Genomic DNA, 12,306 nt, shown 5'->3' with positions numbered 1-12,306 from the left:
GTCATTTGATATGCCCTTGGGTGTCCCTTTTTGTTGCCACTCCAAAAGAATAGAAGTATTTTACCCACCTATAAATTTTGTCACATCTGCCAACCCCACACAAATGTTTTAGATACACTGCGGCATCTCAAATGACATTATACACTTAAATGTCTAGCCAACTAGACTGAGTATTAAGGGTGGGCTTCAGCTCCAGATAAATAAACCTGCATATGGTAATAAAGATATGTTGGTTCTTATTGCAGTCAATGGAAGTTCAGTCAATGCACTAAAAAATCTAGAAAGCCACTTGGCTGAAAAATATAGAGCGTGGCTGTCTATTTTAGAGTAAGGTGTCCATATTGACCATAATGCCCTTTGAGTATAATGGGATCTCAGATAGTCAACTCACATATGACACCCGCAATGCAGACACTTACCTTTAAGTGATGGAATTCAATGTGGCTAACAATACCTTCTTGGCTCACCCTGTAATGCTGTCAGTACTAATTAAGGGCCAAACAGCTAGTGGAAAAAACACTTTGTCTAGCAGGAAAACAACACCAGAACTCCACAAAGAGGGAAACATGACTTTCCTAATCTCTCAAAACTGTCTCATCTTATGCTTTAGTTCAAAAGACTTTCCTCCCTATGAGAAAAAGTCAGCATCAAGCTGTCAAACTGTGATAGAAATGATTTAGTCTGGTTATACAGTATCACTGTTAGGATGAATGCTACCAAAAAGAGGCAAGAGGAAAGAACTCTTTTTTTCTCCTAGGACATAGGTGAAAATCCCTGAACATGCTATGTTATAGTAAATAACTATCCGATGGGTGAAAAAAATTGTCATAAATTATAATCCATGAAGTAAAAACAGGATGTCATGTTGTGTTAGGATACTCTGGGTTATTATGTCTTACACGGTGTATCTTAATGTGAATTGACACAAGAAAACACTCATTGATTTATGTCACTAATTTTAGGACATGAGGTTTTTTGGTTTTGCTGTTGCTCTTTTGTTTTTACTATTATAGTTACTGTTATTGTTATATTATCCTTGATCTATTACTGCTTTTTTTCACACCAAGATTTGACAGGTGGATAATGAATATTGTCTATTGTGCCATTACTATGATTAGAAGTGGATAGCATTTGCTCCGCTATTGACTCGTTTCTTCCATTGACAAGCTAATTCTGAATTTTTTTTTGGTTATCAAGATCTATTGTCAGCTGAACTGTATGTGTCTTGTGGTTAGCAAGCCAACCTTGTACTAAAACTCTGGGATCCAACACATTCACCAGTCAATGCATATGATACTTTTTATTCTACACAATTATTTACCTGTATTACGGTAGTCTTCTAAGCAGTCAGTTGTGATCAAGGATAAGTGAAACCCATACAAAGAAAACATCTTGGAATAATCATGTGATCCTCAACTAAACAGTAGTCTGTATACTCAAGGTGAATTGCCTCACTATATCACCATTTTTAGCCATCTGTTAATCACCTAATCCAGTCTAATCTTCTGGTTTCCATCTACAGTGTCTCCAGAGAGTATTTCTTCCCACTTGTAACAGCTATTTATCTTTTGCTGATGTGACCTAACTTCTGTAACTGTCTATGTCTCTCCACTGAATGCAGAAAGAGCCTGTATAAACTTTTAGAGCAATTGAGTTCATAGGATCATAGGAGAATAATGTGCTCTGGGCAATCCTGCTTTAGCAGGGGAGTTGGACTAGATGATCTTTAGAGGTCCCTTCCAACTCTGAAACTCCGTGATTCCGTGATTCCATCAATTCAGGTTGGAAGGGATCTCAAGTGCCCATCTTGTCTGAATTCTTGTTCAAAGTAGAGTCAGACCAGGATGCTTAGGGATTCTGTGAAAATCTTTGAGGATGAGGACTGCACAACCTCTCTGCACAGTCTGTTTGGCTGCTTGGAACAGGCAGAGTTAGCTGAGATAAGTCCTATACCCAAGGATCCCAATCCCATACTAAGGATGCATAAATGAGTACCAATCAATCTAGGCTTTAAAGTCCAACCTCATGACCACTGGCAGCGTTACACTGTATGATAAATCTGTAGGAGGTATTCCTTTACATCTATATCTAAATGTGTTATTGACCATTTCTAAACAAGATATTTTAGTGAACCACTCAAGGGTTTTTTTGTTTTGTTTTGTTTTAGGTTTTTTTTGTTTTTAGTACCGGCTATGGTAACATAGAATATACTACTGCTGAAGTTCCAGCTTCCATGTAAAGCACATTTAGGGCAAAAATAGTCTTATTAAAGTACATAGTAAAATATATAGTAAGCCTAGAGTTTTCAGTTTACAGGGCAAATTATTGTCCCTGTACATGAAAAAGTAACCTCCAGTGGGCAATAATGCCTGAAGCTGAGTTATATCCACTTTTTCATCCCATAAGTCAATAGCTTTCCACTATAAACATCAGCTCTAGTCAATATGATATGCTGCATACTGATATATTGACTAATGGTACTATTAAAAGCTCACAAAATGTCAGCATCTGGGAATTTCTCATGCATATACTTCTGCATTTCAGTAAATAAGCGTGTTCTGTGTAACTTATAAATCCATGCCCAGTTGGGAACAGTCTTTGTAATGTTCCTCTTTTTGTATCCTAAAGGATGCAAAAGTTCCCCCATGCTTCCACTCCCCCAGTTTTGGGGGGCTTCTTTTTATATAATAGACTTTCTGTAAAAGAAGTCACCCAGAAAATTCCCTATTGCAAAGTAACCATAAGAGGTAACATATAATTATTCTTTTTCTTCTTCATATAAAACATGCCATAGAGTGAGGTTTTTCTTTTTTGCTTTCACAGTGAAGACACTGACTCATATCTCCTTTGCTGACAGAATGTCTCTGAAGAATGCATTTAGATGGCAGGTAAATGAAAAGTAACCTCCTAAGTTTTCAAGATGTGTTTGTTTAAGCAATAATGATCGAGGCCAAAGGTAACTCCTGGGGATTAGTGAAGAGCTGGGGGGAGCCGTATGGCCTGGTGAACACCTAGAGAGCGTTATCACCAACCAGTCATTAATTCCACGTAGATGCCTTATGTCAAGGTGATCTCTTCTGCCTAAGGCAGAACAGAAACAAAACAGCTATCCTTTATAGTCAAATTGTTTACATTTATTTGGAACTCAACATTTCTAGAGAAGTAGAATGTTTTGAGTTGGTTGGTTTGTTTGGATTTTTTAAAGGTTTACCAAGCTAAGACAAGGTATGGGTTCATAGAAGCCAACTGAAACGACAAGAGAATTCACATATGTATGTGAGTCAGGTGTTTCCAGCTCTTAGCACACTTCTGGCCTGCGAGTGTCTTATTTGCACTTACAATTGTATTAACAGCATGCGTAAATTAGGAATGAAAATGTACATGCATTTGTGAACCTGGTCTGAAGTCCTGACAGTTTGTCAATCACTGCTTCAACATCTTGCACGTCTTGTTAGTCAGACAGATCATTTGAATTTTGGTCAGCTATACAGATGTCACTTTCCATCCCGCTAGTGGCTGCTCACCATGCCTGTCATATGACATCATTTGTTGACAGTATGAAAAGTCCTTCAGGATTAAGAACAGCAACCAAAGGAATAGTGATGTTGGCTTTGTTATTAACCAGATGTGCTTTTCAAGAGAAACAACTAAAAAGTGTAAACCAATAATGGCATTCTCCTTAAAAAAGAAAAAACAAAACAAAACAAAACAAAACAAAACAAACAACCCACAGTTACTTTTTCATTTTTTAGAACCTATTTTTTTCCCCACCAGTTATTTCTATTGCAGGTTGGAAAACATTTCTGTGCATGTTTTTAGCTCTGTCACTTTTCCTGCAAGCAGGTCATTTTTCCCTTTCATGGGAAACATCTTTTTTAATAGCATTTATTTACTAGAGTACAAGATTTTAATGCAAACTTAGGACATAAGAGCACGTACCATTTCAGAAATCTACATACACCGTGTCTATTCTGACAAACCTGTGTTAGAAGAACTTTATCCTGTGCTTCTTGTGCATTGACAAATTAACTTTAACAGACACCCAAGAGGGAATAGCAGTTCACCACAGAAGTTTTAAATTGGATGATCAGTGTCTTGGAATGTTTAACAGAAATAGCAGCAGTCAGGAAAAAAAAAAAAGGTTTTATCCCTGTAACATGTTCAACATTTTTGACACCCCACTTGCTGAGTATGGTTCAGCATGGGAATGCATAACCATTGAGGATTTGGGGAAATACCATCCATTTTCAGTACTCTGCTGGCAGGCAACAATCAAAAGGTGAAGAATATGAACTATAGAAATCCTACTAGCTGATCTGCAGACTTTTTCTACATTCAAATTATTTCAGATTTAGCTGAACATTTTTTAAGCATTAATTTTTACTTTCTTGTTTTGATTTGAAATCGAAAACTTTTTTCCTTTCTGAAAGTTAAAATGTTTATGAAAAGACAATCATCTCAGTTTCTTTTAAAAAACAGCCTAACTAGAAATCCAGTTTTCTATCAAAAGGAGATTAGACAGAATTTTTTCAATCTAACTTATAAATAGCCACGATTTATCCTGATGCATTTAACCTCACTTTATTAGTTGAGAAAATAGGTATAATGATAATTATTGCTATTCTCATAGGAGCTGTGAGCATGAATGGACATTCCTTAAGTACACTAAGATGTGAAATGACAGATAATGGATATGTCCAAAGTATCTTTGCTTTGGGTTATACCTGCCAAAGGCAAATGCAGCTATGGGAATTATTATACACAATATCTCATTTTGGTATCAAACTTTTCTTATCAGCATGGTTTATAAAATAATTATCATAGACTTTAATTTTATTACCCAAGAAATATATTAAAAATGTAGATCTTTTATAATTCCTTCAATTAACAGTAGACACTTCTTGATTACTTTCTAATTAAATCATTTCACTCCAAGACTTGGTAATTACAACAAGAAGTTATTAAAATTAGAAAACATTTGCTAACTCAGTACTTTTGATTATTAAGCCTTTATCACTTAATATCGCCAAACAGTCTATGAAGATATATGAGGCTGGAAACTGATTTTAATGTATTCAGCTATGATAATTAACCACAGGTGTTCCAAACAATGCAATGCCTCTTTCCTGTCACACAGTTTCCTATGAAATCTATTGTTCCTGTCATTGAACGGATTTTTCATCTTATTAAGGTATCTTTCTATTGACAATATAGTATTGTCCCTACTACAGGGAAGAATACTCTTGATTCTACTGTATTCATCTGGAAGAAATAGAAACAAATAATATAATCTATATTAATGGGTTTATATATGGGAGAAGATTCTTTATATGTATTTACATACAGTATCTAAGTATGGCGTGGCCCTCCATGTACATGAAAAGGAGTCAAGTAGAATAAACAATGTGCTTAATAACAATAAGAGAGAATTTTGGACAAGGACAGTATCACAGAAAATTCTGTATTGAAGTAGAAGTACTCTCTAATATTCAGTATGGTCAGAGAACAGGAGGGTCAGCAGTTTTCCAAAACTTCACAGCAGAAAGAAAGGAAAAGAAAAACAGCCTATAAAATAAACTGCTGGTGTGCAATTTAACAACCTCTTGACTTGGGCTGAAGAGCTGAGGCGACCAAGGCCTATTTCAAATGGGAGTCTCTGCTAACAAATGGGGTGAAATCTTGGCCGTGCAGCAATTGGTAAACTTTCCAACTGGAAACAGAGGAGCCGAGTTAACATCTTGTGTTTTTAAGGCTACTGTCATCTTTCTAGATAAATTCTACTCAATCAAGCTGAGTTTCCATTGAAAGGACTCTTATTTTGACTGTCACTCAAGTTGTTTTCAATTAGATACATACACTCTCAAGCTGGTTTACTGATGGAAACTTTGTGTGAAGGAGTCAGACACACACAGAGACTTAGACTTGGATGAATCCTGCTAATTTGTGAAGCATCCGAGGGCTTTTAAGTTGGAATATTGTTCCCTTCAGCTCCTTGTCTAGTCAGTGAAGAGAGGTAAGTCCCTTCACCAGCTAACTGAGATCAGTGGAAGGCTGAATAAACTTCTGGAGAAATTAAGCTCCTGCTTTTAACATCACAAAGTATTTTGTATTATTATAACTAACCAGGTGCTTAGGCAGCAATGAATCTAGCCATCGTGAATGTGCTCTTTGGTGTTTGCTCAGACTGCCTGGACAGCTCCTTCATTTTTACAGCTATTATTATTATTATTAATAATATTAATTAATAATATTTTTTCTCATTTTTCCACCCTTGGACAATGAAAACTGTAATCTGATCATGTTCAGAATGAAGAACCCTGCAGGATCTCAGGTGGCTCATCTTCCCCTTTCTATTATCCATTATCTGATAAAGAAAACAGTCCCAGAAATTAAGGAATAGCAAATTTGGCCACAGTCATTAAAAAAAAAAAAAAAAAAAAGAGAAATTAATAGATATTTCTATTTGCCAAAATTTTTATACAAACCTCTGAGTGAATACAGTCTGAATCAACTTAACTTTTTAAAACTATCTGAGAATCCTAGTTATTGATTTAACTTCCTAATATTCAGAGAATGTTGGCAAGTATTATCTGTCTTTTCTTATGGACCTCAACAAAGAGTTGTAAGGCTTAATTAATGTGGATCATTTTAAGAACCCTAGATTAAAAGTGATATGCAAGTGCAAAAACACTGCCATTAATGTTTATGTCCAATACTCCGCAAGCTTGCCAGATGGCTTTATTTATTTATTTATTTTATAAGAAATTAGTCATAGCAAAGGAAGTAAATAAATGCTAGCATTATGGTTCATTTCTGTATGTCACAGATTTCGCATCACTTCATCTGATGATCAGAATACCTAAATGACCTGACCATTACACACTGTCCTTATGATGCCTGTTTTCCAACAGTCATCTTTACAATCCCGCCTATTTCTGGATTCTTCTACCCCTGCAACATGAGTCTGCAAACATGGTCGAGTAGTTTCCTTTGTTTATTGTCCAGTAATAATTCCAGATCATTTATAAGCTGTTCTGCAGCAGAGCTTTGATAACTTCAGCAGAGTTATGTGATACTCTGGCTTAGGAAGGAACCGGGTGTTTCTGACAGCTACTCATGAGAATCCACAGAAAATTGAGTCCTATTTTTTGCTTACTTGTGCATCATCATCAGCAGTCTTGCCCTAAGCAATAAAACAATAAAAATCTTTGATAGTATAAAAAAAGTAAGACACAAAATTATATATGAACTTTCTGTAAAAGAAAGTTGTTGCATTTATTTTTTATCTTTTTTCTACTCAAACCATCCAATTTGGCATACATTTTGTGATTTCTTCATTATGAAGAAATGCAGAGATTTCCATGCCCCTACATATTAGAAGTTACCTATAACATCAAGATACTGAGAAACAAAAATGACAATGAATAAATTCTGTATTTGCGCTACTCTGACAACAAGACATGTATCTAAATCCTTCTTTTTTGAACAAAAATATTGCTGAATTCACAGGATGAACTCTTCCTGTTCTGATATCATTTGGCTGATAATATTTGTGCACTTGTCACATATTGACAAAATAGGTGTGTGACATCCATTCTCAACTACCATCCATACGCACAAAAGTACACCGTGTTACCCTTGTTTATAAGATTGTTATCTATGCCCTTAAAAATCTGAAGTGTAGACTGAATTCCATATTTTGCCCCTACCATAACGGTCTCTTGCTTAAAATTGTCAAAACCCCGCTGAGCTGCGCCTAATGCCTCTCGCCTATCTGTAAAATACTCTGCCATGGTCACCAGTCTTTTGCAGCCAGATGCTCCCTTGCACGATTATTGGAGCTGATAGGAAATTTTTCAGCATTTGTTGTCACTGCTGTCAGAGAAGACTGATTCATTGAAATGAAAACTTTTCACAGGAGCTCAGCATATTTAGTGAATCTTAGCTACGTTAGGAAAGAGTCCCAGCCGCCTCATAAAATTCCGTATCCCAATAATGATGGGAGACTGAGGTTCAAATGCCTGCTCTGGTTATTTCCCACAACACTGTTTCTCCCATATTGGAGGAGGAGTTTGTGCACAATGTGGGGCACGGCCAGGTCCTTCTAGTTGAGTGTTCTTTAGAAAATGAAAATATTTGTCGGCTACGATGGTTGGTTGCTTCCCGTCCAGCTCTTGCCATGAGTGACTCTCAGGACAGAACTTCTAAACCTTTTATATTTTGCAGTAGTTCTGATATGACGTGCTGAAAAGAGGAACAATAAATAAAATCATGGGCTGGATCCTGACTTCAGGCTATATCTTCAACGCCACCAGTAAAATCAATAGAATTTCCCCAAATTTACGTGAAGGTAATTGACAACAGAACTCAGCCTCTTATCTCGCCGTGTATCATCGCTTTCAGTACCCCCCAAGTGCTAGTGCAACCACGCTGATACTGAGGCTAGATTATCGGGGTGAAATGAATTTCTTTGCAATTTACTACATGATCCCTGTGAAATACAGTTCTCTGATAAAGGAACGAAGCTTTCAGAGCCACAGATCTCAGCTGTGGTGCTGTGGCCTCCAGACTTTCATCAGTCTAAATTATTTGATACAATTTAATTAGTCCAATCAAAAGGCCCAGTGGTTCTTATAACTCTGCTCTGGAAAGAGGAGAAGAAAAAAATCAGTGCTTTGTTTACTTACAATGTTACTCCTGACGCATGAAGACACACCAAAATAACTGCTGTTTATTTTACAAGATGGAAAAAATATTGAACGCCCTCTGGTCATAGAAGCCATTTTCTTTTGGGATTACAAGTGCAGAGATGAATTAGGTACACTTAGGATCAATATCTGTTTCTCTTCTCGGCTCAAGATGGGATTTGTCAAAATTCGAGAGCAGATTCTATTGAGTGTCAGCTACAAATCCTTCCAGTACTGAGTCATATACTCATTGAAAGTTGAAATATAAATGGCAAAGGGCTTTTTCAGCTACAATATCCGAGGTCAGAATGGTAGATCACCTTTCTTCCTTCTTTTTAATGAGCTTTGGTTTGATGAAGTGACCTTGCAGGTCTGGAATCTAAGGACGTAAAGGGTCTTTACAAGCTCTGGCTATGTCAGGTTCTGTGTAGCACAGCTCCGGGAAGCAAAAAGCACCACACAGTATAATGGAGGTTTCAAGACCTGGTCATTAGCATTGATAAGTGAAAGATACAGCACATGCTGAGAAGATTTTAATTGAATCTTGAATGTGGTCTGAATACAAGGGGAGGAATTAGCTACGGCTACCAGGTTTCAGCATGGTCAACAAGTGTTAATCATCTGCATGCCATTCCTAGACATTGCATATGAAAAATAAGGGTGGTTGCAGTGTTGAGAATGTTAATATCTATGCGAATATCCTCATCTTTAGATGAGATGGTGTCCTAGTCCACAGTCCAGAAATCCCAGAATCGTGAAAGCTAATCATGCTCCATTACCTATTTGGAAACTGAAACAACCTCTGAAGACAGAATTAGGATGGAGAATCAAAGAGGTTTGTCCTTCAAGATTGCATTTTGCTGTGTAGTTTGGGAAAAAAAAATAAATATCTTTTCTAGAAGAAAAAAACACTCCCAGATTCCAGCTGACTGTAGAAGCTAGGTCTTGCCATTTGGCGTCTTGGCCAGGGTAAAAGTAGTAAAAGCAAGTAAGTATCATCTAGACCAAAGACTATAAAAAAAAAGAGAAAAATTACTCAATTCCTTATGAGTTTGAAAGGTTTCTGATTTATTTTACTTTCTTTGGGCTGCATGTTCAGTACTGGCTTTATAAGAATGTCTTCTGGCTTTAAATATCTTAGTTTGAGGGCAATCAGATGCTATAGCCAAGGTGAATGTGCAAAAGAATAGGTCATTACACAGACAGATAGACAGACAGACAGTTTTTTAAGGGCACATGTGACTATCAGGTTATGTAGTCTGATGTTCTGTATAACACCATAAAATTCACCCAGTTCTGTCTGCAGGTGAAGAGACAGAAAGATGCTTCCCTGTAGAGCACTCTGCATGATTGAAGCAAATGCTGAATTACCTTTTCCATTTAAGAAGACAGAATTCATACCTGGGCTATCGGTGTGTCATGAGGCACTCAATTTTCAGAGGAGGCTAAATTTTCAGCAAGCGTGCCAGGCTGGCACACCTCTAATTGGCAAAAACATTGAGTCTGTGTCTTATGTATGCATTATTACCTTAAAGAAATTAACTAGGGAATTTGGATTGAAGGAGCTGATTCTTTTTGTTAAGTGGAAAAAAATACTGTATAATTAATATTGAAGCCAATAACAAAGCAAAACTAGGCTTCTCATCCTTGAAACTTCACTGACTGGAAAAATTAGCCTACTCTCCCTCTCTCACACACTCTCTCTCTCTCTTTTCCCTCTCTCCCTCTTTTTTTTTTTTTTTTTTTTTAATTATAGCTTGCTGAAGCACTCGATAATACCCTTTAATCTCCTTTAATAACTACCCTATCCTAGATTTTTCTAAGCACCCTTTTGCACAGCATCCACAAATCCAAGAATAAATTGCTCTTAAGATTGACTGACTGGCTGATCTCTAAACTCTGCCAATTTACTGATCCATGGCTTGTTCCTGCGGTTCCTCTGGTTCAGTGTAGACTGAAGGGTGGGAGGGGAATGGAGAAAGGCAGTTATTCTCTCCTGTAGAGCCGCCACCTGTACTCAGCTTATCTGACTCAGCCTTGTGAGTTGACAATAGCATTTTAAGGAGTACACTGAACTGAAAGGCAGGTTGACCTTGTAATGTCCAGAGATAGCAGAGTCACTTTTGCATCTCCATAAAGGTGTAGAGTAAGATAATGGAGGCAGAATGATAAAACAACTGACTTTATGGCCCTGGCGTTCTCTGACTCCAATTTACCTCCCTACATTTCAAGAGGTGCTTGAAGAAAGAAAGAAAGAATTGATATTTTTCATTATTTTCTGCCTTAACTCATCAGATAATATTCAGGTAACATTACTTAAACAGCCCTCAAACATCGCTCCTGATGACTTTCGTTCTTTCAGATTACTCATGTTAAGGTGTCTCTGCACATACAATAAGTAATACACACAGTACTGCTTTTATTATATTTTGACTCTACGTTTTGCTGATCAAGATGCGTCTATATCTATTGTGGGTCATATTTCACTATTTCCTTATCACTTACATTTCTCATATTGTTTTCCCAGTGTTTTTGTAAGAGAGATTTTTCCAGCGAGAACCTCACTGAGTTTTCCTTATCCGTTCCCAGTTACTGTGTTTACTAGGTGGGATCTGCTTATGAAATGAGCTGAAGCAGAACCCTACCAAAAATGATCCATGCAAACTTCTGTCTCTAGCTGTACCAGAATTACTAGTTGCCGGTAAAATTGTAATCTACAACATTTTTGGATCTGATTCCATACTGAGTTCTGCCTGGAAAATGCAGCAGTAAAATGGTAGCATATTGAATGTAAGTCGTTAATACCTGCCATAAAGTTTGCTCTGCAAAAATGTAAATGACAGGTGGCTCAAGACAGAAGAAATGCAGGCATGCTGAAATCAAGTTGTATTGCCAGAAATTACGATATATGCAGAGGGCCCAAATAGGTGGGCTTTCTTCAATTTCTTGTGACCTCTGATATTTAAAGCACTGAGTGAATGAGGACAACACAGCATAAAGAAGTGGGAGAGGATATCTGAGCTGACAAATCCTGTTCTCTGATACTAAATGCAATTACACCTTATAATTCAATCTATACATTTATCAGGTCCCATTTTGAAATTAGTCAAATTTCCAACACTGTTCCTTCTATTTTTATCATACTATTCCAGAATATTTTTTTTCTTATTATTAGAGTATTTTAATAGCCAAGTGAAAAGTATCCATGCTCAGTAGATCCCTTTGGAAAAAAAAAAAAAAAAAAAAAAAGAAAGCAAAGGAAATGTGATGCTTTGTTTAGCTCAGAGTTTCAAATTTTGCTCTAGCCATAACAGTCGGTTGATATTTACCTATGGTAAGGTAAATAAATGAATAGAAATGTAAACAGGACAGAAGAACAACAAGAAAGAAACCCATATTATCTCAAAAAATCACAATAGTCATGGGCATAACATGAGGTTTATAAATCACACCTTTGGTCATGTGTCATTTCATTCTCTGCCGGATTGCTCGTCTGGTTAAGTCAAATGATATTTGGCAATGGGATATTCACTGCCTTTTGATTATATGTTTTCATTGCATGTTATAAAAGAAATTTCCTAGCCCATTCCTCAGTTCTAAGAAATTTATCAGTTCTGAA

Source organism: Vanellus vanellus (assembly GCF_965231255.1).
Source record: "Vanellus vanellus genome assembly, chromosome: Z".
Lineage (NCBI taxonomy): Eukaryota > Metazoa > Chordata > Aves > Charadriiformes > Charadriidae > Vanellus > Vanellus vanellus.
The sequence above is the reverse complement of the archived record's forward strand: the minus strand, read 5'-3'. Positions refer to the sequence as shown.